Here is a 9,512-nt window from a genome sequence, read left to right as displayed (position 1 = left end):
GGCATAAACATGTATGATAAAGGTTTAGTGGAAAGAGCAATGGACTATGAATCTTGATGCGAAGATGTCAAGGCTTCCGAAGCCTTCTACGCATTCCCACGACATAATTATGCTGTTGTTGTTATATCTCCAGACGGATTTTGACGTTTCGCAACTTTTTCCTCTTTAGATATTGTGTATGATATTATGTCTCTTTGAATATGCCTGTTAACAGAAATCATATAACTACCAACAACTGACTAAGGTCTTTCCATGATATTCTGATTGAGGAGAACAATCATAGTCGTATATTAGCATGCTGAATGATGTATCAGTATATTATGGGTATGCATTAATACCTATGTATGGTCATACTATGATTATCATTAAGTTCGATCTATAGATACTGTATATACGTTTACATAAAGTACGTACAGATTCATAGTGCAAGCACAAAGGCATGATGTGTGTATAAATATAATGTATTTGTGTTTTATATATTGTGTCTATGCTTATTTCATCATTTTTAAAATGTGTTCATCTATTTTTTTTAGCACACAATATCATGATGTATTTCTGATTTAATCTTAAACGTTCTGAGATTTAGAATGGTATGAATTAAGTAGGTTTTTATCACATTAAGTGACAAAAGCATGCGTACGATGAAATTTAATTTGATGTTGGCTCTTTATTCTGCTGGTATGATAACATTATATGACCTTACTTCTATATTCATTTACTTATTTTTACTTTACTATACAATCATGAATTGAGCGCTGTATGCAAGAAACCCGCAAGATCAAATTAACGACTCCAAACTATAGACTGGGTTATTGGAGGTGCACCCGCCTCGCTTAAAACAGCAAAATTAGTCCCCATCAATGGATTAAACGGTCCCTGGCTAAAATCTGCCTTAATGTGCCGTTGTGAAGGCCTCCTCATTTCCTCTCTGAGAAAGATAATTGGCTGTTTTATTTGGGAATTTACAGCGTATCCTTGTTGACCCAGGACAAACACTAGCATAGTACTTGTGATTCCCCCCTGAGATACATTAAAGGATGGAAAGAAGTTCAACCTCTTCTCCTAGATGAAAAATAGTGTACTATATGCCACCTTCTTCCGGTTCTGTGCATTATATAGCAATGTTTAGAGACTATGCGGTCATGGAAATGGCAAGCAGGTAAACAAACGTAAAAGCAAACATCATCTTGACGCAAAGTCGTAATAATTTCGTGTTTCAAAATGCTTCGTGGTGTACTATTCTGTTCAAGATGAAAGGACACCAAAGAGAGGGGAAGTGATGAAAAATATGTACCAATATTATAATAATAATAATAATAATAATAATAATAATAATAATAATAATAATAATAATGATAATAATAATATGATAATAATAATAATAATAATAACAATAATAATGATTAATAATAACAACAATGATAATAATTATGATAAAATAATGATAATAATAGTAATGATAATGATAATAAGAACAATAATAATAAGAAGAAGAACCCAGAGGATTTTCCTTTTCGACTATTAGTGACTTAGATAAGTGATCCGCAAGCAGAATTGACCGCATGAATCCACGGAGGTGTGTGGTAATATGAGATGCTGCAAGCTTTGCTTCCCATGGCCGCTACTATATTGGTGCTGCATATTCGATATAAACGTGAAATAAATACAACAAATACATATCATATTCAGCTTAACAAAGAACGTTTAACAATTCGTGATTTGTCCGTTCACATTTGTCTTTTACTTCCGTCTTCTCTTCTTCTTCTTCTCTTTCTTTATTTCTTTCTTTTGTTTAATACCTTTTCAGTACAGTCCACAAGGTGTATCTTACGTATCCTCTCCAAAGTATTCTCTCCGAATCAAATTCAATACCATCATGTTCTTATCACATTTTTATAGATAATTACCTAGCATTGTTATTAATTCTTCAACACGAAAAGAGAGGAAGATATTGATATACGTTAGATATAAATGAAGAGACGAGTAGAACGGTGAAGTGGGCCAATTCTGTGCAAATATGGAGAAATATATATATATATATATATATTTGTATAGGGAGAGATAAATTCTAATAGTCTAATTCAAATAAAGAAATAATGCTGATACAGTGCACTCCCGTTATAACGAAATTCTCGCTGCAATGAATTAAAAATTCAGGTCGTAGCATTATCCTTTCTATGTTTTTTATTGTTTATTTGTTCGGTTATAACGAAATTTTGATATGAGGGAAGAAACTTGCTGGTATATAATTGAACTTCGTCATAAGGGGAATTCATACAATGTATAGGAAATGAGCCAATGAATGATAAACATGGAATCAATACGAGTGGTTATTTAAAAAAAAAAAGTAATAAAACCGACTAACAAATGAACAAGGAAGCAAATAGGAGGGGGTGGGGTAGGGAGCGGGAGAGGGAGAGAGAACAGAGAACAGAGATTGGGCCTTTAAATTGAGCTATCGGCCTCTGAAGAAGCCGACTTGGTTGCGGGGAAGAGAACGGTAAGGAAATACAGCCCGCTATTAAGCGACCGCATGAGCAAACACAATTAGTTTCGTGTCGCCTGATTATACATTCGACGACTTAATGCTGCATTAACCGAATATAAGGCAGATAATTCTCTCACAGCAGACGGTCAGACCGTTGTCGAATAAAAGATGCTAGGTCGAAATTACGTTAATGAATAGTACATGCTGATTGTACAAAAGCTTTTCCCTGAAGGACAGTGTGGCATTTTTTTTCCTTCTCAAATTGGTTATGACATTTAGAATAGAAATGTGATGTTTTGATTTTTTTTACGTCGCTTCGAATTTGACTTTAAAATGAGCTATAACCTTGCTGTTTGAATGAAGGATGCACATGAAAGCATTACAACGACTTTGGAAAGCATGACAATAACTTTAAAGCATACATTTGGCGCCTTAACAATCGATCCTGTGGAAGTTGTTGAGATAATCTTTGCAGGTGTAAAAATTAGCTGACAATTACAAACAAAGAAAGGAAATTGTAGAATTTATCATTAAGTGGTATCCAGGATACGATATGACTGTCCTCACTAAAACAGGGAAGGTGGGTATTTCTTCTTCTTCCGGATAAGTGCAGCCCACCATCTAGTGTATTTTCGCATTGTTTGGCGGGTCTGGTCGCAGTGGAAATGATGTTGTCCTTCCTTTCTCCTCTTTTTTAAAAGACTGATCTACATGTTGTTGTTTTCTATTAACGATCAAAACAGCCAACATGACAACGATCAAAATGATCAAACAACACACTGAACGATGAATAAATAATAGCAAAACTTAATCACTACCCTAACACCCAAGAGGGCACAATTTTAGTGTTCCAGCTTCTTGACGCTATCATACATTGCATCGCACGATGTAATGTCTGAATGTGAACCTGCATCTATAAATGTAAAAGTTTCAGCAAAGATGTAAAACATAACGTATACGCTTGTAAACGTAAAATTCAGCGTGTTTTTTTTTTTTAATCTACAGCAAAAATTATGTCAAAGATTGAATATTGTCATTATTTTTATACGTTACTTATCTTCGAAAGCATTTTAAGCGTTTTTGTGACCTGCTCGGCGTTCTGAGATTGTCTCTTTTATGGGTATTGTAATCTGTTATCATTTTGAATTGTCATGTATTTACCACAAGTTTACCCATTGGATTATTTTAAAACTGGCGCCATGATAAATCTCTTCACGAATGGAAAGATATGTGATCTGCTGAATCAGTAAAATGAACAATTAATGCACTATAAACTGCGTACATGATAATGAAAATTGGAGCATCTTTATATCCACACGATGTGTTGGATATGGATCGTAAAAGTCACAAGTTAGCAAAAACTGATAATAAAACTGAGATTCGTTTGCTGATATCGCTTGTTACAATGTTGTCGGATCATGTTTTATATCAATATTAAAAGTACATTTCATTTACACATAAAACAAAAATTACTCTTGACAATAATACCCGCGTATGCTTTTTTTTTTCCCGTGTAATTTGCAGTCCTTTAAAATCTGGGCTTAGATTATAAAAAAAAACAACACACACACACAAGGAAAAATCAAACTTTAGTGTTGTTTAGACACCAATTATCCTTGCTTTGCAGGTGAGAGAACTACGTTATTTTGAAATATTTATACTTTACACTATTTTGACAGATACACCCGATGCATGCATTTGTCCCGGTGTCCATGGTGTAACATACAACTACCATCCAAACTGAAACTCGTACTGACGAGAAATGAGAGACTAAAAGGGGAATGTCTATGTCTTTATCATAGGTGTACTCGATGCAATTGTAACTTGTGTGTGTGTGTGTTTGTGTGTGTGTGTGTGTGTGTGTTCTGTTGTTGTTGTTGTTTTTTTAAGCTTTATGTTTTTCAGTATATGAAGCCAATATTCTTTCCTAACAGGAAGAAGTCATGGTATCAAATAATACTTTGTACATGCATATTGAAATGAGAAGCGAAGGTGATAGAGCAATCTGAAGTTATATATTTGGAGGATATATAACACGTCTGTTTGAAGTGATAGAACTTGTAACCACCGGTACATCGAGCGAGTATGGAAACAAACCGGGCTCTTTAGGATCTACGTGTACAATGTATTTGGTCGATTGCTTTCGAAGTAATCCCAACTAGGAGCTGTCATATGCACGAATTACATGTATCATGATGAACAAAATCTCTGGGAGGATTGGAATTGTACAAAAGCAATATGATTCAATCTGTTCCCCCTTGCTTTGAAAGACCTGTAAAACTTTGGAAAACAACTAGAAATGTCGCTATGGCGACTGGTATGCCTCCGCCATAATGCATGATTCTCCTAATAGGTCTAGATAGTACATGTGGACAATGTGTGATTACATTTTCACAAAATTGGCAAAATATCAAAATGTCAAGTTTGTCACAAATGTGTTGAATGTTCACCTTCCCTGACCTAGGTTTAATTGGATGAATAGGAGAGCATGTACTTGGGATTTAAGGACTTTAAGTTGACTTTGACCCATTCATACGTTTATGCATTGAGTAATTTCCAAGGTATGGAGAAAAAGTGCAATTTCTGTATTGAATAGTAAATTGTTACCATTTTCATCTGGCCTTTGACCCTAAGATTCATAAGATAATCACTGTCAGGCAGAACATGCATAAATATGTAGAAAGTTTCAAGATAACTTGAGCCACTTCAGAGATATGGGGGAAAACTTAGTTCAGCACTTTCACTTGATCTTTGACCTTTTGACCTTTGAGGGAAAAACAAAAGAAAACAAAAACTTTCCAGAGAATCTCTATTAGGTTATACATGCATACACCAAGTGTAAAAAAAAAATAATCCTGCTGGCATTGCATAAACATGAGGGAAATAGTAAAATTTTGAAGTGTTGCCCTTGACCTTTGACCTCTGACCTTTGACCCCATGAACCCTAAATTCTCTAGATAATCACTGCCAGTCAGTACATGTATATAAACTATGTTCCATGAAGATACCTTGAATGATTTCCAAGGTACAGAGAAAAAAGGTGAAGTTTTAATATTTTTACTTGACCTTTTGACCTTTGACCTCATGACCCAAACTTTCACCAGAGAATCTTAATCGGGTTATACATGTATACACTAAGTTTCAAGAAAATATTTTCAGGCATTGCATAGATATGATGGAAATAGTGAAATTTTATGTATTTGACCTTGACCTTTTACCTTGAGCATGTGCACCCAAAAGTTGGTAGGCACAACTTCAACCCCTAATACACATACACGCCAAGTTTCATTAGTATACCTCAAAAGGTTTTGATAGTTACCCTGTCCACAAAATTCATTACAGATGGACGGACGGACAGACAACCCGAAAACATAATGCCTCCGGCACCACTTCGTGGCAGAGGCATAAAAACACCCTCTCATTGTCCGACTGAAAAACTAATACATTGTAGATATGGTAAATCACAACTTGGAATACAACAGAGGCACATAAAAACAAGTGTCGTGAGTAACATGTACAGAAACCGACAGTGGCGGGCTCACGCCAGTTTAATCAATCATTTTTTTCCCTTTCACTTTTTTTCCCCAAATTATGAGTTTTTGGTGTGAAAATATAGTACACGTACATCATCATGATACATTGATAATTTTTTTGATATTTTTTTTTTTCCCCGACAAGATATCATCACTCATTTCTCAGTTTCTTTCATAAGCAATTACGGGACGAAGAATGGCATGAACAACACAAAGATAATGAAATACTGCAAGACGCAGTGCTTGGAATTAAGTGGCACTTGGAACATATTAATAATCACTTTAGTTTATTCTAAATGTTAATATTTCTACCTGGGTGATCACAATTCTAAAAAGAATTATAATTTGCAAGCACAATAAGACGAAACCTGCATTCAAAAACTCTTACATTTTCAATAAGTCATTCCCACTGAACGTTACAATACATATAAACATGGCAGCTACACAATCACTGAAAAGAATGTTATTTTGTCATTCTTTTTGTTTTTTCTTGCTAATCTAGCAAATAACAAGGCACCTACTGTTTTGCCATATGAAGACCAAATTAATGGTCTATGTCATCTGAAGACTGGATTTATTTGCTTTAGAAATGAAAAGTGAGAAAAAGTGTTGTTTAATCCTTAGTGTTGATGCATGAGTGCAGAAAAAGAACTTTTTTAGAAATGTGCTCGTGGGAAGTGAGAATTGAGTTAGATCTACATCTCCCATAACCCACACAAACAGGTAGCTATAAGGGGGCCTCGTCTTCTAATTTGACTCGGGTGACATATTGACTACACTAGGTGTAAAAACCTGTGGAAAGACAACTGAGAAATAAGAAGTGATTGAAGATATTGAACATTTTGAAGGACGATAATAAAAGCTACCCTTCATCGAACTTTCAAACATTTACAAGCATTGTTCTATCAAACAAAATCGATCTCACCTTGAAAAATAAATCCTGACAATACCCAAAATAATTCATGACAATACCAAAAATAATTCACAGCTTGCTTTAGAAGCAATTTGGAGATATTCACCAAAATTAAAAATCACATGTTCATCCCATGATGCAAACACTTAAAGGTAAAAACAATGATTATGACAAAATGTTACAAATAAAACGCATTAACCAGCTTAAATGACACGATCATTCAGCGTTTCTGTATAGCAGTACAGAATAATTAGTACTCAATATACATGTAATCTGTACATGTATTCTTACCATGTGCTGATTGAGGACAAGACTTTGTGATACGAGAGTATGAAATATGGGTATCTATGAATCTCTAATTTTTTGCCAATTTAAACAAGAGTTTATAAACATTGTACCCAGCATCCGAATGACAGGAATGATATATTAAGTTCAAACTACAGAACAAATCTGCCAATACGAAAAGAATAGTGTGTTAACTGGGGGATTTTTTTGTTTGTTTTTTGCTTTCTTTTTTACTTCCGTGGTATCAAACTGCATTCTCCAGTTGCCAGTTACACTGGCATTCTACGTTGAATAACATCCAATAGCAACTGAAAAATAAAAGCTACATTGCGACGTCAAAGTTTGAGTGACAGAATGTGACAATTAGCGTTCCAAATTCCGAAGTCGTTTAGCAAGTGAAAGCATCTGCCTCCAAAAGTGGTTCTAAATCTACAACTTGCTGCGTATGAATTATTATCCAATAGCAAAACGGCACAATAAATGCTGCAATATGACACCAAAGTTTGAGTGATCAAATGTAGCAAATGGATTCCCGAATTCCCAAGATATTTAGCATGCGAGGGCATCTACTTCCAAACCAGTTATATGCATGTATGCACAATTTGCTGTGTATGGATTGTGACAAAGCAGTAAAGCGTATAAAGACTATTATTTACATAGTGATGTTACATCAGTGACAGTCCATAGCCCTAATTTGTGACAGAAGTAGGTGCAAAATGCCCTGATATAAATGTCTTGTGAGAATTACGACTCTTCAAAACTACATTTCCTCATATTCAGTCATCAACTGTTTTCAGATAACTTTCTAGATGAGAAAAGGTCAATGAGATTTACAGATCACAAAATGTCATAGAAGTGCTCTGAAAATACAATGTATAGAACAATGTTATACAAACCAACTACAGTCAAAAGAAGCTACTCTGTGCTGAAGGATCATTAACCAATGGTAAACAGAATTCTTAGCTGAAGGTCTAAATAAATGATTTCATTTTTGTCATTGCTGCACTTCCAATGATATTAACCAAGTGCTAAGAATTACATGTGAAATATCACAAATAAGTGAAAGGGGTATATCACACAACATGTTTTGGTTTTAGATGGAAAATATAAACCTCATCATTTCTGTTAGGAAAGAGGCAAATCAAAGTCTAGACCTCCTAGTAGCATGAAGCTGTGGCTTCGACAGATCACAATATTCAAAAGAAAGGGTCTGATAAAAGGTTTCCTTCTAGTTACACCTGAATCAGATCTCAAGAACATCTGGATCCCTTCACAAAATTTTATTTTCTTCTCCAATTTTCTCTTCTTGCCCCCTCTCCTTTCCTTCTCCTTAAATATTTCCTCCTTCAGATACCCTCATCATGCTGTCCCACAAGGAATGATCATGGAAATGAGTAGGAAGCACACAGGGGTGGTACTGTAGTTCCCCGGTCAAAGCACCTCAAGGGATGGCCAAGCCCAACGAGGGAACATCCAGGTCTGTCCACATCGAGGGCAAACTTGGAGAGCAACGGTCTTTTGTGCAGCCTTTGGCACTGCCTGCCTAAAGGCCATATAACCTTCCAAACCCTAGCTTTCATCTCAAGCTGGTACATAGCATGCTGTGAATCTGTGCAATGTCGTGCGTGGATGGCAAACGTCACATACTTGTCGTCCAGGGGGAGTAGGGTTACATAATTCTCAATCCTCCCCCTCTCTCTCAATTTCTTGACCTTGAGATGTTAAGTTGTGACCTTAGCAACATTTGAATCTTTTTATGCTCGGTGGACCCTTGGAATGGGTGCCAGTAAGAAATGAGGAAACAGACTTGTTTGGAACTTGCAGAGTAAATATTTCCATATGTTGAAGATCAAGACCATTATGATGAAGGAGTAATTTCTCGATCAGAAAACAAGATCACATTCTTGGAAATGATTTCACAGATATTCAACCTGTGCAGCTAAACTGTTCTTGAAAAAACAAACAAACAAAACTATCAATACTGCAAAATTCATAATCAATTTGTCATCTTAAAATGCTGAGGAATACAGCTTCAGGGACTACGTCAGAAGTCAAACTTGAACCTTAAAGTGTGAAACATTAAATCCACAAAATACTGAACGTTGGTATCACCTGCAAAAACACAACACACTTAATTTCAGCCTGATCAGCACTGGTCCTGTGTCACCTGCTACTGATCACACCTCATAAAATGAGGCACAAATTTTATCCTTTCATTACAAAAACCAATAATTCAAGAGACACTCTCTTTGCTAAAGTATTGTGCATCATTTCATCACTGGACATGACACGT

This window comes from Diadema antillarum, unplaced genomic scaffold (assembly GCF_040938485.1).
Source record: "Diadema antillarum isolate AM-2024a unplaced genomic scaffold, OU_Dant_1.0 seq00000793_RagTag, whole genome shotgun sequence".
NCBI classification, from domain to species: domain Eukaryota; kingdom Metazoa; phylum Echinodermata; class Echinoidea; order Diadematoida; family Diadematidae; genus Diadema; species Diadema antillarum.
The sequence above is the reverse complement of the archived record's forward strand: the minus strand, read 5'-3'. Positions refer to the sequence as shown.